The 26,697-nt window shown below is 36.1% G+C and overlaps 1 protein-coding gene across 24 annotated transcripts in view; it reads right to left on the bottom strand.

Moving 5' to 3' along the window:
- Nucleotides 1-26,697, bottom strand: part of Tanc2 (tetratricopeptide repeat, ankyrin repeat and coiled-coil containing 2) — a 338,567-nt gene that overhangs the window by 162,486 nt on the left and 149,384 nt on the right. The window contains exon 1 of one of the 24 annotated variants that reach the window (XM_076577727.1): nucleotides 20,567-26,482. The exons of 22 other annotated variants lie outside the window; for them this stretch is intronic. The gene's annotated coding sequence lies outside the window, so the exon portion shown is untranslated. Of the gene's footprint in view, nucleotides 1-20,566; nucleotides 26,483-26,697 lie in introns of those variants that run through there. One more of the 24 variants, XM_076577726.1, reaches the window with a different exon arrangement.

Raw genomic sequence — 26,697 nt, 5'->3', positions numbered from 1 at the left:
ATGGCTCTTACCCAAAAGTAAACTTTGGAAAAGCAAAAATTTCTCCTGTGCTACGAGTATAATATTTAAGCCTGTTTTAAAAAAACATCTTTGTCAGAAATGAAGATCTTGCGAGTTATATACATGGGATTAATAAGAAACACCCAAACATCTCATTATATCCCCAACTGATTAAAAAATAAGGACATTTGATTTATATAGCACTGCTTAATAAAAAGAAATTAATTAATTAATGGGTGCATATTATGTGGGGGTGTGTGCCTGTGCATGTGGCAGAGGCCAGAAAAGGTCACTGGATCTGTTTGGGGTCAGAGGCATTTTTGGGACGATGCTTGTTACTCTTAACTGCTGAGCCATCTATTTAGCTGACAATTTTATTCTTCAAGCCCCTCAGTCCTTCTCTAGGCTTTTATTAAATCACAGTCCTAGCTTTAGAATAATGATTACATCTGCTAAGTTCTGACAAAGAGAGCACTGGTTCTTGATCAAGGGAGTTTTTAGTATAAAAAAAATCTAGGAATATGTTTTATGATAAAGTTTGAGTAATGGACAGGACTAGCACCTTAAGGTAAAGATAGAAGAAAGGAATTGAGGACAACAGAAGAACTTAGGGGAGGAGCAAAGGATGTTTGAGAATTATGAGATGGAGTCAAGGGGAAAGACCATGGTCTTAGAGAATACAGAAAAATGCAAATAGCCGAAGACTACAAAGGCATTGTGGACAATGGCATACAGAAGAATTTGCAATGGTTATGGAAGAGAAAAAAAAATGAAACCTATTTCTAAAATAGATACTTTTCCAGCAAGTGGAGTTATCAGCTCTGTGGAGCTCAATGACACTCTGACGTGTTTTCCCTTCTCAGGGAATTGAAATTGAGGCTATCTTTAAAGCTCACAATGGGTATTTCATTTGTTTTTCTCTGTACCTTTATTTAGTAGATATTTAATGAATTTTACTATCTACCCTCATCACTACCTCATTTGTCTAATAAGGGGGTTAAATTATTGATTTGTTTGAGTCAAGGTCTCATTTTCTAGCCCTGGCTGGCCTAGAACTTGCCATTTAGACTAGGCTGACCTTAAACTTGCAGTGATCCTCCTGCCTCTGTCATCAGAACTCTTGGATGGCAGGTGTGTGCTGCTATGTCTGGCTAAATTATTATGTAAGATAATAATGGTGATCAGATCTACATAATTAACAGCTAGTGTTATCTGTAAGTCAACAAAACAAAAGCATAATCACAGAAAGGACAGGATGACCAAAAGTCATAACACTGTCAAGTAAAGGACATAAAAGTATAAGTCAAAGATAGTGCATGATGTTTTTCTTGAAAGCCCTGAATTTACATAGATTTCTTTGTAAAAAAGAAAAAAAATGCTACCTAACATGATTATAATACATAAGAGGAATGCACATCGAGTGTTTACCCAATCAAAACCAAAAATAAAACAAATGAAAACGGAGTGGATTAGATGAGTAAAATTAAACTAAAACTCAAATCAGGTATTTTGTCCTGACATAAGTGATGACAAGAAACTGTTGCTCTGAGAAGTGATATGAACCAACACTGGGAACCTGATTCTTATGCTACCAGGAAATCTAAGTTTGAGGATGTAGGCTGAAGAAAATGCTTATGGATTTAAGAAACATAATCATTTGAAAGGTCTAGTTCATATTTCTAGCACTTACTAGTAAGAAACCGATTATTTACATAGCCTTAGTTTTCTCAGTCATAGAATTTTGTTGAGTCTCAGTGAATTCTAATCATGAAAAATACTTAGCATGATGCTTAGAAATGATAACAGCTCACCTATAATTTATTGAGACATGGAATGGTGAAGGCTACAGTTATGCAAAATAAGCAAGATTTCAAGATACAGCATGCAGAGGAAGATAACACAGTAGCAGAACAGTGAAAAGATGGACAGAGAAGGATTTGAAAGCAAAAGCTTGAGCCCAATTCCATCCTCTGCTTTTCCTAGTGTTAAAATCCCTGCACACATGTTGCCTACAGTCAATCTAAGTTCAAAACAGTACCTACATCCTGGATGAGTTGTCAAGATTACATTAACTGAATAAGTCTAAAAGTAAGAACAACACACCTTTAACACATTTTCAGAAAATTAAGGAAGAAGTTGAGATAAGAACAACTGACCTAGAAAAACAGGCTATTTGTAGTACATGTGGCTAAAATGACAGTGTGCATAGGAAATGAACACTGATATCACAGTATGCAACTTAAAAGTCTTGCTAAGTAATTGTTCAAGTAAAAAGTGTTTTCCATTCCTTTGTAACATTTTTTGTTGTACTGTGGATCAAACCCAGAGCACTTTCACCACTGAGCTACAGCACTAGACCCTAAAGTTTAAAAGCTATTGTTTTCCACCATAATACCCATTGATAGTTTTCTTAAAGAATTTATTAATATTTTCTAAGTTATATAGTCTGAGACCTTTTGGTACTCCAAAACAGAATGGAATGCAAGAAAACAAAATTTTTAAGAATATTTCAACCAGTTGTATTAGTACACACATAATCGCAGCATCTGGAAGATAGAAACTGAAAGACAAAGAGTTTCAGGCCATCCCTGGCTACACAATGAATCTGAGGGCTAGCCTGGCCTTTGTAAGACCCTGTCCCAAAAATGAAAATGAAAAGATATTTCATTGGTAGAAAAACATTTCAGCTATGAATTTCATTTTAGGAAGAACAGTAGAAGTGTGCAGATCAGTAGTAGAATATTTACCTAATAAGAAAGAAGCCATGACTTTGAGCCCTAGTGTTACAGGTCCAACACGCAAACCAAAGGCCAGTAGGAAGAAGTTCATTTCTGTTTGGGACTTACATATATAACTTCTCTATTAGTGATATGAAACTTCTTTTAGAGCCTGATTCTAGCTGCAGATAGACAGCTCTAAAAATGACTGATGCTTTCAAAAAAGCTAAGCAACAAATATATGACAACTAAGACTTAGATAACTACTTTATACATTTACCTAAATCCACCTGACCTTCATACATTTTCATGAAGAACACTCTTAACCATATTTTGAAAATGGGACATAAGAATCACAAGACTTCTTATGAAGGGCCACAGCAATTAAATGATAGAAAACAATCTATATGTATTTTTATTTCAAATATTATTTCATTGATAATACTGCTCCCCAATATTAGGGGACTACATTGAGTTATGAGATGTTTTTAGCTAATTCAAAAAAATGGAAGTGAGCATCACGGAAGTACACAGCATGGCAGGCAAGATCCTGTCTTCATCCAGTTCTAAGCACAGGGGCAATTATGACTTGCAGTTCTTATGCAATTTAAAAAGTACTATGTGTGGAGACATACAGGCCCGGTGGCGGCTGGCAGAGACATACAGACCCGGTGGCGGCGGCTGGCAGAGACAGGCTGGCCCAGCAGGTGGCAGCCAAAACGCAGTCACAATAAAGACCAGAAACAAAGCTATTACCCACTGAAGAGCTAGTGAAAACAAGCTCTTAATCAAGAACTTGGAACAAGGATGCCTCTAACCCCAACACCCGAGGAAGAAGCTATCTCCGTGGGACAGAACCAGAATGAATCTGAACACTCTGTCTGAGGCCAACCCAGGGCCCAGCTGCTGATCCTTCGAAACCCAACAACTTGGAGGTGTTGGTGAGACTACCCCGCTCAGCTGAAATCCATCCGGGAGAGGATTCAGATCCCTACAGTTTGAAGTCTGAAGAAACAAGATCAGCTGAGGAGTTGACGAATGAACAAAACGTGACCTGGGAACACAGAAGAAGGCGCTGCCCAGCCACCAAACCAGACCACCAGAATCATAAGTATATACTTCACCGACTGAGATCAGCTGCCCCTGAAGAAACAGCACAATAGCACCAATTTAACCAAGAACTCCTAGTGAACCAAGACTAAAAATTAGAACAAGGGAGACACTCTCAGAAACAGACACCACCTGCACCGAGCAGAGGAAGAGATGAGTAGACGCCAGTGCAAATATACAGGCAACAACATAAAGACCTATATGGCAACATCAGAAACTAGTGATTCTACACCTGCAAGACCTGAACATATCAAGACAGAAGAAACAGAAGAAATCAATCCTAAAAATGACTTTAAGAAGATGATAGAGGCCCTTAAAGAAGAAATAAAACATTCCCTTAAAGAGGAAATGAAAAACTCCATTAAAAGGGAAATAAAAAAAACTCCCTTAAGGAAATGGAAGAAAAAACGAACAAAAAATGGGAAGAAATCAAAGAAAGCCAATAAAAAGCAATTAAACAGATGAAAGAAACATTCCAAGATCTGAAAAATGAATTTGAGACAATAAAGAAAACACATGCTGAGGGAATGCTGGAAATAGAAATCCTGACTAAATGAACAGGAACTACAGAAACAAGCATAACCAACCGATTGCAAGAGATGGAACAGAGAATCTCTGACACTGAAGACACAATAGAGAAAATAGATTCGTCAGTCAAAGCAAACACTAAAGACAAAAAAGCCGTAACACAAAAACGTCCAAGAAATTTGGGACACCATGAAAAGACCAAACCTAAGAATAATAAGGATAGAAGAAGGAGAAGAATACCAACTCAAAGGCACAGAAAATATATTCAACAAAATCATAGAAGAAAACTTTCCTAACCTAAAGAAAGAAATACCTATGAAGATACAAGAAGCTTACAGAACACCGAATAGGCTGGATCCAAAAAAAAAGTCCCCTCACCACATAATAATCAAAACACCCAACACACAGAACAAAGAAAAAATATTAAGAGCCGCAAAGGAAAAGACCAGGTAACATATAAAGGCAAAGCCATCAGAATAACACCAGACTTCTCTGCCTGCATGTATACTTGCATACCAGAAGAGGGCACCAGATCTCATTACAGATGGTTGTGAGCCATCATGTAGTTGCTGGGAATTGAACTCAGGCCCTACTGGAAGAGCAGTCAGTGCTCTTAACCTCTGAGCCATCTCTCCAGCCCCTACCACCAGACTTCTCAATAGACAATGGAAGCTAGAAGATCATGGACAAATCTTATACAGACACTAAGAGACCACAGATGCCAACCCAGACTATTATACCCAGCAAAACTCTCAATCACCATAGGCGGAGTAAACAAAATATTGCAGGATAAAACCAGATTTAATCAATACCTGTCCACAAACCCAGCCCTACAGAAAGCACTAGAAGGGAAAATCCAACCCAAAGAAGCTAAACACATCTATGAAAAATCAAGCAATAGATAATCCCACACCAATATACACCAAAAAAGGACAACACAACCACAGGGCTTTGCCCTGGAGGAGGTGGGAATGGGGGGTTGGCTTGGGGAAAGGAGAGGGGGTGGGAGGGGGGAGAACAGGGGAACCCGTGGCTGATATATAGAACTGAATGGTATTGTAAAATAAAATAAAAGGAAAAAAAAAAGGACTATGTGACTACTCTGGCCAATAGACAACAATGATTCAGCTTCTGCATAAGTTTATAGTCTGCCTCTTCCTTGTTAACAAAAATCATGAAGCAAATCTCATGCCGAGATAGTAGAGCTAGAAGACTAACTATCTTGCACTTATTACCAAATTCAACTGTCCTAGAGAGCTGTTCAAGCTTGTTAGATAAATCAGAAATAGACATTTGTTGCATGAAATCACAAAGATTTTTAAGGCTGTTATGGTATCAGGCCTATTATAACTAATTAAATAGCTATAAAGTAATTCTCATTTTAATTACATGTCAATCCTTCTATGACAAGGAGAACATTTTAAAGTAGCACTAATACCAACTAATCCGCATTTTAAACTAAGAGTAACAGTTTAGCTTTTAAAGCTGTTCGAAATTTTATGAATCTATCTAGTTGATCTTCTACTCATGGTATGCACTGATTTTCCAGTTTGATTATAAAATATTATTTTCTTAAATTTTTATTTTATTTTGATATATATATATATATATATATATATATATATATATATATATATCTGTGTAAGTGTATCCCGTGTGTGTGTACTCATGGGTGTGCACCCTTTGGAGGACAGCTGGAGTCACATACAGTCATGGGCTGCCCAACATGGGTACTAAGAATGGAACTCAGCTACTCTGAAGAGCAACAAATGCTTTTATACACTGAGTCATCTCTCCAGTCACTTATATTTTTAAAAATAAAATAACCTATTTAAGGGCTGGAAAGATGGCTCAGGAGATAAGAGCACTTACTGATCTTTCTGAGGACCTGAGTTTGGTTTTCAGCACCATATGGTAGCTTATAATCATCTATAACTCTAACCTAATTCTAGGGATTAGATACCCTCTTTTGGCCTCTGTGGGCACCAGGTATGCATGTAGTGTACAGATATACATTCAGACAAATACTTACATAAAATAGAACAAATCTATCTTTAAAAAATAACCTAAAAATAAGAGCACAGCACTCCAGAAAATGTTATAAACAAGTATGGTTGTAAGCAGGTACAGCAAAAACTTGTGAAGATGCTAAGCCAAATGAACAAAGCTGATAAATAATTTTATCAATACCAAACTGTACTTTAATAGGGAAACTCAATTTAATTCTCCACTTTATGCCCATTCTCTGTTGGGTTATTGTGGTGGTTTGAATGAAAATGGCCCCCATACACACACAGGGTGTGGCATTATTTGAAAAGATTAGGACATGTGGCTTTGTTGAAGCAGGTGTGGCCTTTTGGAGGAAATGTGTCACTAAGGGTGAGCTTTGAGGTATCAGAAGCTCAAGCCAGGTCCAGTGGCTCACTCTCTCTTCTAGTTGCCTGCTGATCCAGATGTAGAACTCTTAGCTACTTCTCCAGGACCATATCTGCCTGCATGCCACCATGCTCCCCACAATGATGATAATGGACTAAACTTCTGAACTGTTAACCAGCCCCAATGAAATGTTTTCCTTTATAAGAGTTGCCTTGGTCATGGTGTCTCTTCACAGCAATAGAACTTTGACTAAGACAGTTGTGAACAAAACACTTGTTCACAACTGAATTTAAATTGGTACCCAGTCCCCCGAAAAAAGTGACTAGAAATCTGGGTATGTAGCCCTTGGTAGTGACTTTCTAGCATGTACAAATCCCTGGTTTGATCCATGATGCCAGAAACAATAACAACAAAACTGGTACCTAATATGAAGGATACAACTGATGAAATATTCTCAGATAGTACGAATAACATATCAGAGTCATCATTGGGATATTGGTTAGGTAAAAAAAAAAATTGGGAAGTATCAGGTATAAATGGGAGACATAATTAGCAAGCTAAAGAACTTTCCACATGAACAGATTTAAGTCATTTGAACAAGGTAGTTGTTTGGTTAATCAGAATAGCCCACTCTGTTAATTTTCCTTGCCATCTTGCAAGAGGACCAATCCAGTTCTACATACCTTTAATAGTTTTCCCATTGATGGCACAGTAAGAAGTCAAAAGTGAGGAAAGAGAAAGTAGAGACTGAATGTGTTTTTACATGTTTCAACACAGAAAAGCTAAAGTTACTTTGTGAAATCAAGAGTAAATCATTAAGTCATTCATGAAAGCATTAGATTGATTAGTGGGCTCTCAAATTCTGTTTCTAAACTGTGCTAGGATTAGAAATGTCTAAAAATGTGTGGAAAAGCTTCATTATGGTAACTCACAAAACCTCACACAGAAAGAAAATGTGTTTCCTATAACAATGAGAGAGAAAATAAAAGATAGATAAGAAAATAAGCATTTCATTTCAGAGAATGAAAGAAAGAACAGAGTGATGAAGAACTAGGGATGGGAAGGGAAGTACATGAATTGAAGTAGTCCTTTCAAAACCCAGGAAGAATAAGAGCTAACACCAGATTTACAAGGAAGTAGCAAATTTTCCATCTCAATGAAATGCTGCATATTCAAATTATCTAAGTATAATTATATTCAAATTCAAACACTGAAGTCTGTCAAGCTCATTTTTACCTTTTGTATTTATAAAAATATATTTCTATTACAAAGTCCTATTAAGACAGCTATAGTACAATCATGTTTCTCTTTGTTTTGGCCTGGCTGGGTAGGTAAGAACTGAAATAACATGATCATCTCATCCATGGTGATTTAAAACAACAGAACAGACTGTCACTTGCTACAGATGTTATTACTATACCATGCAGCCCTGCCTCTCATCTCAGCCTTCTAAGTGCTAGGATTAGAGAGTGAGCCCCATGCCCAGCATTAATACTACTCCTCTGTGCAGTGTACTCTCCACTAGTATTTTGGAGCCCAGAAGTCCTTGCTGTATTCTAACACTCTCATCTTCATTTCCTCAGCTCAGCAGGACTGTCATTATCAGATCTCTCCACAGAATACATTCAGGCAATAAACCAAGGTGCACCTAGATCTTGACCCCTGCCCTATCCTTTCACTCGGTGATTATGTAACCATGCTATAAACAGCTCAGTGTCCAAAAACAGTTGTTTTCTATGGGAAGGCAAGTCTAACATTAGTTGCATCATCACACTGGGAAGAACCTCTTGTGATGTTTCAACTTGCATTTTTGTTTATTATTGAAGAATGTGTCTGACAAGAGACAGCTTTGTCTTATATACTGCTGTGTCCTCAGCATTGCCTATAATCATGCCAAGCACAGAACAGATATATTATTTGTTGAATAAATTAATTTTATATATTTATTTATACATTTTTGGAGGTATAAGCGATCTGTTCATGTCCTTCACCATTAGTAACTAAAGTTGACGAAGACTATTGGTTCTAAACTGTACTCAAGACTCTGGAACATATGTTATATTTTTGTGCAATTATGTTGTGCCACACAAAAGGATATACTAGATACAAAGACAGACAGAACATATAAGCAATAAATATGGAGACAACATGGTGCTAAAAAAAAGCTGCTCAAAAAATGACTGCAAAACCTTAAGACATTGCAAGACATTAATTACTGAAGTTAATGGAACTTTGAATAAATTAAACAGAAGTTCTCATTTCAAGGAGAAATCAGATGTAAATTTTTATCTCTATATGACATTACAAAGCAAAAGGAAAAACTGTTGCGGAGGATAATACAAAATGCAAGAAACAGAAATTGTGTAACTAAAAATTATCAGAGATCCTACTTCTAAAGTTTTATAGCATATGGCCTTCCTACTATTATATATAAAATATTAATGTCAACATCTAAAAAAAACTGATGACTTCCCCAAACATATGTCTATGTGTGTGCATATATATGGACAAGTAGGTACTCATTATGTGCACACATATGCACGTGTGTGGAAACCAGAAGTTGATGTTGGGTGTCCTCTTCAATAGCTTCCCACCTCACTGAGACAGGATCTTTCAGTGAAACTGGAGTTCATCCATTTGGCTAGTTGGCTGGCCATCAAGCCCCAGGGATCCTACTGTTTCCAATCTTCCAGCACTGGGATTACAGGCATACACTATGTGTTTAGTTTTATTTAGGTATTGAAGATTGAAATTAGGTTCTTCCTTTTATCAGCTGAGCCATCCCCTTGGCTCTGAAGCACATGACTTGTGAAAGAAATATGCAGACTCTAAAGATAGCAAGTAAATTCACTTGGTGATAGACACCTGTAATCCCAGCATCAGCCATGGCTACGTAGCAAGACTGAGTTTCAAGAATAAACAAATAAAAGTGAGACTTGTGTTACATGACCTACTATTGTGTGGTCTTTAACAAATTATTACATTTTTTCAACTTTTTAAGATTCCTTATCTTAAAAATGTGAACAATAAAAATCTCTCTCCATTACAAGAATTAAGTTTAAAGTATAAAAGGTAGATTCAATTAAAAAAAAAGCTATTGATATTTATTATTCAGACCACTAAACAGACTTCAAAGCTATATAATGTCACCCAAAGCCTCAGACAGAGCTATCCCTGGAACAGAAACTGAAATGTGTATATGGGATTCATTATTTAGTAATAGCATATATAATAGACTCCACTTACTTCTCAAGGTCATCACAAAGATTTATATGAATTAATCTTTGTAAAATCAGCATAATGCCTTACATTACTATGGGCTCAACACTAGACATTTTGTAGTGTATAATGATGATGACAGTGGTGGTGGTGATGTGTTCACAAGCAATGGAGGAACATAGAAAGATACACAGTAACTTTTAAGATACTGGTCAGAGTGCTAAACCTTACTGAAGATTACTTACAACATCTAACTGCGAAAAGTAATTTGCTCACAGTTCTTGGATTAGTTCTTTCTGCTTCTCTATCTTTGCTCCTAAATAAGAAACTGGTATTTAATGGATAAAGATTATTTTTAGCAGAATATATATTGTACCAAGTGTACTTGTGTGAAATGTCTTCTACAGTACAGAATGTTTGAGGCAATTTGTTTATGTAACACAAGAAAGCTAAAAACAAAATCACTGAACATTTTACCAGTGATTTAAAAGTATGCTAAGTTACATATTAGAACCCAAGATCCTGAGGTTATAAATCTGAAGCATAAACTCTTCCTGTTCTATTACTGCACATGAATAACCAAACTTCACTAGTATATACACTTTATAGGTAGGGCTATCAGATAATCTCAGGACAGAACTCATCACATAGAATGCAGTCACACTGCTGTTTGTCCTTCTGCATTTACAATTAATAGTGCCTAACAATATGCTAACTGGGTAAATTTACACAAAATTCCTTGAAGAAATAGTTTTTCCTACACTTGAGAGAGAGAAAAAGACTTGAATAATATCAAGGTACATGATAGGCACCTGTCATTTACTGGCTGCTCAGAACTGTTTTTTTTTTTTTTTTCCCTCTCCAAAACTTTAAGCAAGTTATCTGAAGATTTTAATTATTCAGTGTAGAGGTAGAAGCTGCTACAATTTACGTAAGCATGAGCATTGTGCCAGTACTAGAATAAAATCAGCTAAGAGTAAGCTAAAAGAGGGACCAGGGAGAGGGCTTAGTGGGTAAAGTGCTTGCTAGGAAAGCTTGAGGTTCTGAGTTTGGACCTTTAGCACCAAAAGTAAAAAATCTGGGCATGGTTGTCTATACCTAAATCCTAGCTCTGGAGGCAGAGATAGGGGGATTCTAGAGGCTTTGGCCAGCCATTCTAGCCATAATGGAGAGCTCCAGGTTCAGTTAGTGATCCTGTCTCTAAAAATAAGGAGAAATGATTGAGGAAGATAGTTCCAGTGTCAACGTCTGGCCTCCACACATGCTTGCCCAAAAAAGTGCACCTACACACATGTTCCAAGGATAACTGATTACAACTATGTATTTCAAAGTAGTTGGATTTTAAATATTCACAACACTAGGTAATGATGAGTGGGTTATAGATAGTCCAATTACCCTGATTTGACCATTACATACTGTATACAAGTACTAAAATACTACGGTGTATTCTACAAATATGTATAACTATTATGTGTCAATTTAAAACCTTTCAAAATTAATAGATTAAAAGTAAATGTCATCCTGTCCCATGGACAGAAATGACTATGGAGATATTTCTAAGGATTAAGTGTGAATGCCAATAACTTTCTGGCTTGTTTTTGGAATGTGCAGTTGTTACTAGTCACAATAGGAAATTCACACCAAAGAACACTGAGTAATTCTAACTCTGGCTCAAGAATCACATTTCTCTGACCTTAGAACATTAGTCAGAAATTATCAGTCCTGTAAGAGGGCAAGTTGCTTTTCAGTCTCTTGAAGCCCTGGTATCGTCTTGGAAGAGAACAAGAAAAAGGATAGGTAGATGACTGGTGGACAAGAAAAACAGGGTCTGAAGCTGAATTGCTTTCTCTGCTAGAAAGCAAATCATGGGAGGAAGGAAGCAAGAGAGGACTGGTATAGGGGTAGGACTAAGGATTGCATTAATGTGATAACAAGAGAGTTGACACACAGAGTGTAGGCACTGACTTGGCTGGGATGTATTTCTTGGGGTTTTGACAAACCTCCTGTACTTTGAACTGAATAAACGCACTGCTCTGTTCACTGTGACATTCTTAAGATGTGGAAAGAAAATCTAGGAGAATGGAGATAGCAGTCATGTTGCGTAACACAGTAAAGAAAGGAAGTAAAAAACATAAAATTTCTACCTTTAGACACTGTCTAAAGTCAGTAAATTCTGTCCTTTCATTAACTAATGTATCTCACTGGATGAATGGCAAAAACCCCAAACAAACAACAAAATTGTGTAAAAATATGGAACAATGAAAGCTAAAGAGGTGAACAATAAAATCAGTCTTCATGAAACTGGCACCACAACTGGGCATGGTGGGACATGCACAGCGCTCAGGAGACTGAGGCAGGAGGACAGAGTTTGAGACCAGTCAGGGCTACAAAGAAAATTTGAAAACAGCCATAAAAATCACTTAAGCTTCCTTTGTCCAACCGTGCTCATATACTAATGGTATAAATACAGGTAATACTAAGGGTTCACTATATGCAACACAATGCTAAGCACCTGGTACAGCATTTGTTGAAATCCATTCTTAAGAGACAGTTATTCTTATGCACATTTTATAAAATACAATACGAAAATTTGACATGAATAACTTGTGACCAGTTAATCAGTATAGAAGTGGTAATGCTGGATCCTGATACACCATGGATGTCTGACTAGAGTCCAGGTGATCAGCTTTTGCAAGTTTTTTCTTAAAAAATGACCTACTGGCCTGATCTACTAGTCCTGGTAACAGTCTTTAGGTGTCACAAAGGGAACAGAAAGTATTAATTAATTCTAGAAGCAGTTAGATAAAAGTCAGTAAAGAAAGCTTCTAAAACTGGAAGCTCAAAGCCACAGTGTCTAGGACAGGGTTATCCTCAATGTAAAGCTGGACTAAGGTTTCTAGGTGTGATGGTTAATTTTTATACTCAAACTGGCTAGATTTGTTATCACTTAGGAGACATAGGGATGTTTATTAAGGGCATTTCTAGAGATATTTAACTAACAAAGGAAGAGCCACCCTGAATAGAGACAGCACCATCCCATGGGCTGGGGTCCCAGATAGAATAAAAAGGAAGAAAAAAAACTAAGCATGACGATTCGTTTCTCTTTTTTCCTAACTATGACACAATATACCCAGCTGCCTCACATTACTGCTGCTGTGAGCTGGACCTTCAAACCATAAGTACAAAGTCTTCCTTCCTTAACCTGCTTTTTTTTTTTTAAATTTATTTTTTTAGGTATTCTGTCACAGCAATGAGAAAAATAACAATTGTAAAGTTTAGATTTAGAAAAGAGGCTGTGAGGCTGGGAACATGGCTCAGTTTGTAAAGCATGTGCACAGTGTATACAAGGCCCTGGATGCAGCCCTTGGCAACAATAAACAAACGAATAAAAAATAACAACAAAAACCAGAGCCAGTGCCAGTAACTGAAATGAGTAATGATGCAAACAGTGAAGAAATATTAAAGCATTAAATCGATGACCACAACAGGGAAGTCATTTTTACTTCACCACATTTCTATCTTGCTATTTTCTTAACAATATACTATTTGAGAAGTATCAAAAACAAAAATAGAAGCATGAAACAAAACCACTGTGGAGAGATAAGCTATGACAGATGTTTTTCAAAATCCAAGACATAGCCTAGGAAAAATTATATAATTACACTTAAAATCAAATTTCAAAAAGCTAGAAGTACAAGAGGTAACTTAAAGTTCAATGTCATATTGTACACACAAATGAAATATTGTAATCTAAGTAAACTGAGTATTACCATACCTACAAAAGTTTCTCATTAAAGCAACAATTTTTCTCCAAAGTGAGAGATGTTGAAATCACTAGACATTTGGTTCAATGTCAAGAATTCCACTACATATCAGACAATACCTATCTAATGGTGAATACAAGGAAAATAACAACAAATTTTATTTTCCTTGTTGGCAAACTAAACCTGTCCTTTTGGGGCACTTAATCATGAGGCAGTCATGAGGTCAGTGCACCTCTACCTCAGCTTAGGTGACCTGTATTTTAGACACCAGAGCAACTTTCAGTAACACATTTTGAGAGCAGGTCGAACTTGACATAAAACAAATTAATTCTCTCTGTTCTAGGCACTATAATGTCGTCAGTGAATCCTAAGAACTGGGATGAGGAATGTGACTCATATGGCATACCTCCATCTAGCCTTAGTTTAAAAGAGTTTATCATCACAAATCTGATCAGTCAGTAAAAAATGGTGAGTCATGCGTCTCAAGCTCTCACTTTTAACAAAACCTTAGTGAGGAAATGCTCTTCCCATTACAATTAGATTATCTGCTTTGGCCTGCTTAGATACAGGAACTGAAACAGAGACTATTACTGATGTACCAAGCACTGTATTCAACAAGTGTTCATGAAAGATTTTGTGACTGTCTACAACATGCCAGGCATGGGACTACAGACTGAAGATAGAATCGAGGATAAAAACTGTTTCTGTCTTATAGGGAAACAAAGCATATATTATACATTTCTTATGATTCAAACTTAAAAAATTAATTTATTCACTTAATACTTATATGACCTAATGAAAAGGCTTCAGGTATTACCTATCTCTTGAAGATAAAAAAGGAAACTGAGGCACAGAAGTGTTAAGTATTGCCCCCAAAGAGAACTGATTTGTGTTAGTCAAGATGCAAATCAAGGCAGATTCAATCCAGAGTACACACACACACACATACTGCATCGCCTTAGGCTATACTATAATGACAAATAATTTAAAACTTAGATTTCTAGGGTGCTGGAGAGATGGCTCAGCATTAAAGGGATCCAGGTTTGGTTCCCAACACCCACATGTCAGCTCACAATTGTCCGTAAGACTGATCTGAGGAGATGTATGTATGTGTGGTACACACACACACACAGGCAAAAACCTCATACATATAAACTAAAAATATGTAAAACAAACAAAACACCTCACATTTCTAATAAATGCTAAAATTTTGAAAAGCTCATTCTGTACTGAATTTGTAATTTCACAATTTTATACTTCTCATTATAGTAATGAGGCAATATATTTGTTTCTTACCTTTTTTGTTTTGGTACAGGCTTCTTTTAAATCAAACAAAAATGAAAAGTTTAAACTACTTTCTGCTCACTTTTAAAACATACTAAGTAAAAGTGAAAATGGTTTCCCTTCTTATCAAATGAAATGATAGGGAGGAGAAAGAAGTAAAGAAAGGTACAGAGAGACCATCTGGCCTTGCAATTGCCATGATGTGATGATCATCATCGGTTATTACTGGGTAGTCAGTCTTATAGCACACTGTCAGCATTTTATTTACCCTGACAAACTCTATAGGTATTATTTCTCCCATTTAATGAGCGAGGGAACTAAGGCATAGAGATGTCATCCACAACATGTCTAGTGTTACACAGCAAGCAAGTGGCAGAAATTTGTAAGATGAGCATGCTAAATTGGGAAAGACAAACATTTTATTCTTCAAAGTCTTGATGAATCCTATGTACAACCATATAATATAAACATCTCTGAATAATCAGAACTCTGAAAAGTATGTTCAGCTGTGAATTTCTTAGATGCTTCCTTATCCCACATCTACTCCTGCCAATTTTAAGTAGCCCTTTTTTCTCTTTGTTAAATAAACAGAATATGAATATTAGTAAAAGCAGAACACTATAGCTAAGAGTTTCTACAGCTCAGGAAAGTTAAAGCAGAATCACATTACAATAGATTCTTGGGCCTTTATGAATCTATTTTCTCTATGCAAATTTGAAACCAGTGCTCCAAGAATCTCTAAACTCTCATCTGCCTTTTAACATAAGCTTTAGTCTTTGGTAGATGTTTCTTAAAGTTTACTTCTTGACCCCTTAAGAGTTGATACTGGAGATAAAGACCTAAGTTGGAATCCTGATCAATCATGCCTAATTTGTGTATGAACACGAACACACACACACACACACACACACACACACACACAAAACCAGCATTCATCTTACTGACTGCAACATGAGCAGCTGCCTCGTGTTCTTGTCACTAGGATAGACTACACCCTTACACTGTGAGCCAAATAAACCCTCCCTTCTTAAGCTGCTTCTGTCACAGGACAAGACAAAGAACTGAACACGGTCTATGTGTATGACTTTGAAATGCAGAGGTTAAAAATTTGTCCTAATCGCTCTCTACTCCTACCGAGGCCACCAATACCCATCCTTAAACCTTGCTGTCAAGGATGGCTCTTTCACAGTACCAACTTGCTTGTTTTGTTTTGTTTTTTTCTTTTAAATCTTTTTCTCTTATATTTTCTCTGCTATCAGCTTAGTTTACCACTGTTCCCAAAGGCTGTTTCAATTTGATGTCAGTCATCTTCAGCATCCTTTCATAAAAGATTTACTCCAAATAAACCGATGTGTTTACTATCTGATATATTCTTACTTTCAAGATTTTTCTGGTTACTTTATCATTTTATTTTCTAATACAAATAACCAATATAAATTTTTCTCCAACTTAAAAATCACTAATCTGCTGGGTGTGGTAGTGCACACCTTTAATAGCAGCACTCTGGAGGCAGAGGCATGTGTATCCCTGTGAGTTCAAGGCTATCCTGGACTGTGCATTAAATTCTAGGACAGCCAGGGCTATGTAAAGAGAGCCTGTGCTAAAATACTAAGAAAAAAATTTCAAATCTGAAAGATTTTTCAAGTAAAATTTATCTGGAGCATTTATGTAAATTGTAATTTCCCCATCATCTCTGGAGTGCCAAGATGACTGCTGAATTGTTCACTCCACATCAATATTTTTCTTCTTTTCTTAGAACTCATAGAACTTTTATGAGCTGGCAGAGTGCTTCTTCAGGCACTTGTTCCACGTGATCTTGTAAAAGTTACTTACATTGAAAAAGGTTGGTTGTCAAATAAGTTTTAGAGATATGAAGGGGTTAAACAGGTATGTGCCTTTACTTCATAACTTTGGAGAGGTTTAGAGGCAGCTTCTCTATCATCATTCTTCTGTTGCAACACAACAGATTCCTTTCTCATTCATTACAGCTTGACTCAACTCCAAACTACTACTTTTCTCTCTTTTGAATGGTGTGGACCTTCCAGTTTGAACCAGATTCACCTTCATCTTACCTCTTGATTCTTAATCTCTTTCTCCACAGAGATGCACATGCTTCTTTCATCTCAGAATCTCCATTTTTTTATTAAGAAATTTTCTATTCATTTTACATACCAACCACAGATCCCCCTCTTATCCCTCCTCCCACCCCCCAGCTTCCCCACCCCCAATCTACTCCCCATTCCCACCTCCTCCAAGGCAAATTCTCCTATGGGGAGTCGGCAGAGCCTGGTACCTTCAGAGAATCTCTACTTTTATTTTTATTTTTTTTTAATAGAAAAAAAGAGTCTATTTGTTCTATTGTTCCAGAGGGGTGTCAGCATGGCAGAAAGAGCAGGAAGCTGAGGGCTCACATCTTGACCTGCAAGCAGGAAGCAGAGAGAGCAAACTTGAATCTCCACTTTTAAATGGAGGTGATCCAAGTAGCATGTTGACAGAAATATGTTTGGGTATGTAAATGCAAAACTCCTATAAGTTCATTTAAATATTTGGGGGAGATATATATTTTGACGATAAAATAAAAATAAATGCACACTACTTTAGGAGAGAAAAATGTGAGACTTTCTAGGAATGTCGAGGTTTGTTTTTGTTTTTCTTTGTTGTTGTTTTGTTTTTTTGAAACAAGCCTAAAGTAACTCAGGCTCAACTTCTACCTGCTACGTTAGCTGGAGATGACCTTCAACTCCTGATCTGCCTACCTCCACATCTGAGAGGTGAGACTGCAGCTGTGTGCTACCATCTGAAGTTTTTGTGTGGTGTTGGGGATTGGATCCAAGGCCAGTTGCATTTTAAGCCAACACATCGCCAACCCTGGGTCTGCTTTTAAATTAGACATCATAGCCCATTTGGTAAACATTCAAATTTCTGTCCTAACGGAACTCCTAAGGGAAAGCTCAAGCAGCAGCAATTTGGGCCAACAAAGAGTGAGGAGAGAAAGGGGAGGTATCACTAAGAGAATAATCTTCTGTGCCAAGTACACTTGCTGCTTCACAGATATTATCTTCCCGAGTTTTGTTTAACTTTACTTTTATTTTATTTTTGCTTTTTGAGGCAGGGTCTCTCTATGAAGCCTAGGATAGCCTAGAACTCATGATCTTTCTACTTCTAATTCATAAGTGCCAGGATTACAGGCATGCTTCACTCCATCGGGTTCATTACTTTTCATTTTGCTTTATTTTGGCACCGAGTCTCATGTAGCCCAGACTGGCCTCAAACTCAAGCTCAAACCTGCTATCTAAGTGAAGTTGACCATCCTCTCTTCACCCGTCAAGTACTAAGTTTTTGGCATGTGTCTCCATGCCCAGTAATCTATATTTAATGCCTAGATGATGATGATGACGACGACGACGACGACGACGACGACGACTACTACTACAAAAGTATTATTGCATTGATTGTATAGTAGAATAACAAGGAAAGGTAGCCTGCCCTAACTTGCAAGGTTTACAGTATAAAAATATAATCATGTAATGTAAGGGGGAATAAAGAACACGCATTTATCACTGAAATGTTATGACTTATTCTCATGAGGATAAAAAACAGGATAACTGGGACTCTTTGGTTTTACATATCAACTTAACTTTAAGTTTTAATATTTTAGTTTTAGTATTTTTTAATGAAATTTTATTATTGGTATTACCATATTCTTGGGTATTTAGAAGTGTTATTAGCACATTATAAAAATTTTAGTCAACAAAATTGAAGAGACAAACTTGAGTCTTTTTTATGATCTTTGCATATTGTGTATTCAGTATATTTATTATATTTCATCCCAATTAAAAGCAGTATCAACTATCAATTAAGACATTATATACCATGTGAATAATACCAAAAAGACTTAAAAATATTCCAGAAAACAAACTGCAAGACAATATCAAATAATTATGAAACAGAGGCTTAATTTTTTCATAGAACACTGTCACTTAAATCTATAGCTTGAATGTTCTTCACTTTAAGAAACCTAATGTATGACATAGACATGTAGCAACCCAACAGAATAGACTGATTATTTTAAAAGGTCCCACTGCAATATCTTCTAAAATATGAAAAATTCCAGGTAAAATTTAAATTAGCCAACATATATAAACAAACAATTTATATGCCATATTGAGTAAAGCCACAAACATGAAAATCAAAGGGTATGCCAAGGAATATTACTTGAAAATAAATAAAACAATAAAAAAATCCTAACCTTATTAAAAAATTCAGTCTTTGTTACTATTATTGAGAATTTTGATTTCAGAAATATAAAATCCTTTATACACATTTATGAGATTTATGAGTACAGACTACAAAGGAGCATCAACTTATAATGTACATAGTAGTTCAGTATATGTAAAATTTTAAATTGCAAATCAACACTTAAAATGCAAATATTAAATTTATTTAATATGTTAATCATAGATAAGAGGAGCAAAAGGAGCAAAATTGTTTTATTAATGACATATATAACTGTGAGTGTGAATAACAGATTTTACTACATTTTAATATACTAATTCTTCATATTTAAAGGTTTCCTAAACAATGGTCAGATTCATACAGAGATTTATAGGTGAAATTCTCAAACATGGAAAGATCAGAAATCAAAAGTACAAAACATGCTTTCATTTAACTATGTAAATCAAAGATACTCAGTCATGTCTAATGTGCATTTTCTGAATAACATGCTTCAAGAAAACAAATAACAAAAAGAATAAGCCCATATCAAAATGCTTTTTTTCTGTTTTGAGATGGCTGAAGATCAGCCTAAATATTCTAATTTAAAAAAAAAAAAAACCCAGTTCCTAGTTTTAGGTCATCTCTAAGTTACCATAGTTAGCCAGAGAGCTAAAAAGAGAAAATGAAAAAGCAGAAAATGAGCAGTCTAAGAAAATCCAAATGTAAACTAAATTTATCTAAAGGTAGTAACTACCAAATGATCTGAAAAATGCAAGTTTAAAAAGGGTAGACATATAATTTAGCTTAAATTTAACTGATAAAGTAGACCCAAATCAACATGACTAGCAAATAAAGCCATTTAAAAAAAATCCTTGCATCCTCAAAAAATGCAGAAATATTCATTTATTTCTAAACATTTCAGGTAATGATAGGACAGGTATGATATACTAAAGAAGCTCACTTACCAAGTCTAGATTTCTGTAATTTTTTAAAAAGGAATTTACTCACAAGGCTATTGCAATGGAAAGTAGAGATTTATTCTGGAATCATAATGTTCAAAAAAAAAATGACCTTCACATTTACATAAAAAACCCTAACAGTTCAAAACTGATTTCTCTGCAATAAATGTTCTTTTTTTAAAAAACAAGAAATTTATTTAAAGGTTCATGAAATAATACATAAAAAACAATTTAAAAATTAAATAAATGTGCCTGATGAAAATTTCTTAATGGGTTCTCTGCTAACTAGGTGTTGGGAGTCTCTTAGGCTGAATTTCTTTTCCTACAAATCTCAAAGTAGGCCTTACAGCTCAGAAACCATGGAACATACAAATATTCTGATTATCATACTCACAGCCTTTACTCTTCTTTCCTCATCTGTCAATACTTTGCAGTTTGCTTCCCATTTCCAGGCTTATTCACTGGCCATGTTCTCGTGCTGGCACATTAGTAATGATCCACACTTTAATCTTCTCCAGCCAGCTCTTCTTACTGCCCAGAACTAACTATGCCTCACAGGTGATAGTTCTTCTAGCAGATGTTGATTATAGTCCCAATGCACAAGAGATGCTCCCGAAGGGGCTTACAGCCCCTAACAACATCACCTGCTTCCTTCTGTATCCACATAAGCAAGCACTGTTGTACCTGTTTTGAACATCTAATGATTTCAAGAAATATTATACAGATGAGATCTTTTCATTAGATTGCTTGACATGAAGTTATTTTTTTCCACAATACTGCAGCAAATAGATTGTATGATTCCATTTGAGAGAAATATTTTTTATACAGGTTCTCTCTGTGGCGCAGTTTAGTTTACTCTTCTGCTAGAGAAAATTGCTGAAGAACTGGTCCTGAGGTTTCTAATGGCGCAGTGTTAACCAGAGTGAATGATTCACGGATGTTCTTAACATTCAGGAGTAACACGGAAGACTAACAGTGCAGCCTAGGTCCAAAGCTGATGAATGGCGCAGTGCTGCTGTTGTCATAGCAACCAAGAGAAAGGGGGAAAAAAGCAGCACCATAGAAGGAGCTGTGACATGGATTCTGGGAACAATTTATATTAAAAAGCTGTAAGCATCTCGTGCCTTAAAGCTACAAACTCCTCTAATTTCTCTTTAGGAATCTAAATTCTTGAATTTCTGACTCTGAGTTGTGTAAATACACATTGCAAAATACAGTAGCTATGTTAACAGCTACAACCCCCCCCAAACTATAATAAGGCAATTTAAAGGATCAATATAGTACTTTGAAAGCTAATACATAAATCTGCAGTATCTTCATAATATATTGGGTCAGATTTTAAAATTAGACACTGATATATAGCTACAATGTAAGAATTACCTAGAATCTAAGACAACCGAAAGTTGTTTTTAAATACTCAGATATATTTAGATCAAATACCTATTATTTAGATGATATACATCAGATACACTAAAAACTGCAGCATCATCAACAAACTGACTCATGAAATTGGAAAGATACCAGTTTCAAAGACAGATATGCCATTGGATTCCTTTTACATACAAGAAGGTTCAAAGATACCAACTTCACTAAAGATGCTTATTTCCTTCATTCCCAACAAAGAAATTACTGCATCATTTTGATGTGATAAGGTTACTGTTCCACCCCATGCTTCGAAAGGCCTAACTCTCTATTTAGACTGGAAAAAACTTTTTCTATGTAGTTTTTCCTCACCTCTCAAGAATCCAGAATAGTTCCTTCCCCTCCACTGGATAGTAGGATAGCTTCCAAAAGGACTTATGGGAGAAGGACTTAAGAACGGTATCAATATATGGATTGCTGAAATAGTATTCTCCTCTGCAGTATTCTATATATGGCCCTAAACTGAGCTGTGAGGGAAAAATCTTTTATTATATTCCTGAGGCATGGACCATTGGTGCTATTCTACTGCATCTATTTAGAGAGGGCAATTGCATATTAAATCATTCTTTTTCATAACAATGTGTTTCTTTTCCATTATCACTCATTTTATGAAATGTTCAGACACAATATAAAGCAAAATAATTATGAAAATTAATGCATTATTGTTCTCTTTCATAGGCTGGCAGTACAATAATAATTCTAGTATAAATTATGTATTTGTTGGTCAAAGATTCCTGATGCATTAATCTCTAGGAATGATAAGTCACCACATTAAATGTGACTAAAAGGACTGCGGTGCAGGACAAACCACATGCACTTCTGACTGTAGCTGTAGTATGAATCTGATTGCTTACCAGGCATCACTCACCATGGGTAACTCAGTAACTCCTGTCACTAGATTCGTCATCAGCAAAGTATGAACAATAACATATACTATACTTTCTTCCTAAAGTTACTGTGCTAACAGAATAAAATAAAACAACGTAATGCCAAGACTTGAAATGCAATTTTACATAAAAATACCTAGTTAAGAAAAATAATAAAGATAAAAAGGAGAAATGGGCTTCAGTAGATTTCAACCAAAAAAATGGTCTGAAAAGTTAAACATTTTCTAGGATAGGCCTTTTTTTTCCTTTGAGAGGGGAGTGAAGGAAGAAGAGGGAAAGGGAAGAGGGGTGAAGAAGGAGTGAGACAGACAAATTTACTGTTACTACATTGCCTGGCTAGTCTGGAACTCATAGATACTCTTGCATTAGCCTCTTAAGTACCCAAGATTAGAGATATACCATAGTACTTGGATTTCTAGGCTAGTTTTCATGTCTGATAGCATATTTGGTATCATCATATTTATACACTTGACACAGTGGCTGTTTCTTTTTATATCACAGTAGGTGAGGAAGCCTTGGAACACTGTTAAAGGATTATTTGAGGTTAAGTACATAAATATAATTCTACAGCCTGTCATGACATACATCTCTCAGAAGATGGTAACAGTGAGAAAGTAAAAGCAGTTTCCACAGAATGATGATACTAACAAACATACAAAGTAAGGAACTTGCTTCAGATAATCTTCAACTGCTTTTTACTTCACCTAACTAGAAACTGTAAAGTCAAGTAAAAAGTGAGCATTCATGTTGGATTTGAAAATTTCACAGCTGGCATGAGTTGGTTCTGTGCTCCCACTGTAGTCTAATCTCTTCTATCTAGTAAGTCTTTAAAATCAAATATCATTGTACTGGCTGATTGTGTGTCAACTTGACACAAGCTCTAGTCATCAGAGAGGAAGAAGCCTCAGTTGAGAAAATGGCTCCGTGAGATCCAGCTGTAAGGCATTTTCTCAGTTAGTGATCAATGGGGAGGGCACAGGCCATGGTGGGTGGGGCCATCTCTGGACATGTGGTCCTGGGCTCTATAAGAAAGCAGGCTAAACAAGCCAAGGGGAGCAAGCAAGTAAGCAAGCAAGCAGCTCCCATCCATGGCCTCTGCATCAGCTCCTGCCTCTGGCTCCTTTCCTGTTTGAGTTTCTGTCCTGAGTTCCTTCAGTGATGAACAGCAATGCTGAAGCATAAGTTTTATAAACCCTTTCCTCCCCAACTTGCTTTTTGGTCATGGTGTTTTATTACATCAATAGAAACCTTAACTAAGACATTTATTGTGTCCCAGTGGTTATTTCTGAAGAAAATTCTCTTTAGTTGTGACTTTAAAATATCAACAATTTAATACTTGGGGTCAAAGCACAAGTTTTTTTTCCTCAAAATGTCACTATACAAACCAAGCTGAGGTGATCTATGCATTAGCTAGATTCAAAAAAAAAATACTGTAAACTTGGAAATCATTTTCCCATTGTGTTTATGCTTGGTAGGAACTGAAAGATGAGGATATGGTAGAGATACATGGAAAGACAAAATGCCTTGTTTTGCTTAAAATGGTTCCTTTAACTAAAAGGCAAAAAGGGATTTAAGGAGTATTCCCTTGACTACTAATTCCTAACTCCCTTATGATTAATTCAGAAAACAAATCTGAATTTACATGAAGTCCTTTACTATTTTTATGCCTGTTCTCTTTCCACTCCTCCTCCATTATAAGCTTTCTCCAAAGGATGGGCACTATTGAGATGAGATGAATATATGAACTCTCCACTCTCGCAGAGAAATATCAGGTCTTACTTGAATTGTTACAGTAATTCAAGCTTTGGTGGGATTTCATTGTGGGCCTACATCTTTCCTATGGATGGTTGCAGCTCCAATCAGGACTTCAACTTGCAACAGTGATGACAAAGAGAAGAAGAGAAAGAAGTATGCTCAGAGGTAGGTGCATTCCTATTATGTGTGAGGCTCTAGCTTCAATCACCAGAACCCTCTCACACAGGAGTATATATATTTTAAAAATCATAAAATGTGATTGCCTACACATTGGAAATTTACTAAAGATCAATAAAAGAACAAGATACTTCCAACTCTGAAGGACAAGCTGTCAGGACTAGACATACTGAGCAGCAATGTTTTTGTTTCAAGAATGTCATGAATAATATATAAGGATTTCTGAAGGTTCATTATGCTCTGTTTTCACTTTTTATGTTGTTTTTATAACCTAAATACTAAACAAAACTTTCCCAATCATATGCTACTACCTTTAAATTACAATTACAACACTTAAAAGAGATCACTAGCTCAAAAGGGCTTTTCTTGATGTTTTTATCAGTAAGTGCTAATACATTATCCAATTCCAAGTGGTCAGCCCCAAATACATGTACATACAAACACTAAATGGGCTCAGTACAATATATACAAACATATATATTAACAGTTATAATTATAGAAGAAGCCATACATTTGAGAGGGAATGGGAGGCGAGAGACACAGGAATTGGAGGAATTGGGGGGGGGGCCGCTGGTAGAAATTGTAATTGCAGTACTCAAGAAAAAATTTGGAAAATTTACCAAATAATGTAGAAGAATATTTAAAAAAATAATCACTTTCAGAAACAAGAAACAGACATTTATCAGCAACTGGGAAAACACAGTTGTTCAACTAACTCTACTATAACTCAAAACACTGCTCACTAGACTGATAGAACAAAATCATCAATGGGCTTTTGTAGAACATTTGCTAATGGTACCATTTTGTGGTTTTCACAATTCATCTACCAACATGAAAGAATGGCTGACATTTGGGACAGGAATGGTATATTTATAATAAAAGGCAGCTGAATGAAAAGTCTTTAAGAACACTCTGCCCTCTGGTGTTTAAAATTCTCATCAGAGGGATACTTTTTCTAGAGATGTGTTTATTGCTCTTAAATGCTGAATTTGTCAATTTGGTTTAGTACTACAAAATTTCTACTATAAATCAAGTATACATTTTTTGTTAAACCTTACATAATCCTATACTATAATGTACTGCTTGTTGAGAGACCTGCTAAGAACTGCTTTTCAATTACGGGTATTTGTTTGCCCTGTGTGAAATGGTGTGAATGAGAAGTATTCTTAATGGCTGACATCACTTAGTTCTTACATTCCGCATTTGGCATTCTGAAACTCACATTCTACAGCAGGTGAGCATAAAGCAAGTAAGAAGGACAAGGTCAATGAAGCATAAAAACAGATGGTTTCTAGGAACCATCACATAAAACTGTAGTAAATTTTATGGGGAAGATCACAGAGGAATGAGGGATTCCATTTTCCTGGTATATGCCATGTTGTAAAATGGTGTCTACCTCTTAGAACCATTACACTGCTGCTAAAAACGGATATAAGGGAGTCAGTGATTGAATGATGGACAACTTTTCTACCTCATAGGATTTCTTTTATTGCATCTCCTCTACATATTTACATCTTGAAAGAGTTTAGCTCTCAAATCTAACTTATAATTTAAACAAATCAGAATTTCAAGTAAAAATGAATTTGTCATTGCTGTGGGATGTCTTTCTGAACGTTGTGAATAAGTGTTACTCTGACTGGTTGATAAATAAAGCTGTTTGGCCTATGGCAAGGCAGCTTAGAGGCAGGAGGGAAATTCAAGCAAATATACAGAGAGAAGAGAGGACAGGGAGACAGACACCAGCCACTGCTGAAGGAGCAGCAAGATACACCAGCAGATTGGTAATGCCATGGCCATGTGACAACTTATAGATTAATAAAAATGGGTTAAGTTATAAGAGTTAGCTAGCAAAAAAGCCTGCCATAGGCCATACAACTGGTAATTAATACTAAGCCTCTAAATGATTATTTTTAAGTGGCTGTGGGACCACGGGGGACTGGAGAAACCTTCTAGCTACATGTCAGAGTTAAGTTTTGTTTTTTTTTTTTAAGGCAGTGGTGGCGCACGCCTTTAATCCCAGCACTCGGGAGGCAGAGACAGGCGGATCTCTGTGAGTTCGAGGCCAGCCTGGTCTCCAAAGCGAGTTCCAGGAAAGGCGCAAAGCTACACAGAGAAACCCTGTCTCAAAAAACCAAAAAGAAAGAAAAAGAAAAAAAGAAAAAAAAAAAACAAAAAAAACCTCTCAAAACAAATAAAGAGGTCTATATAACATGGCAAGAAAAGGTTTTCTTATTTTATTTAATTAACATAGTTTCCCCTCCATTTTCTCCTCCTCCCCCCACCT

This window comes from Peromyscus maniculatus, chromosome 8, assembly GCF_049852395.1.
Source record: "Peromyscus maniculatus bairdii isolate BWxNUB_F1_BW_parent chromosome 8, HU_Pman_BW_mat_3.1, whole genome shotgun sequence".
In the NCBI taxonomy this organism is placed as follows: domain Eukaryota; kingdom Metazoa; phylum Chordata; class Mammalia; order Rodentia; family Cricetidae; genus Peromyscus; species Peromyscus maniculatus.
This window is presented reverse-complemented; position numbering and strand designations above follow the sequence as displayed.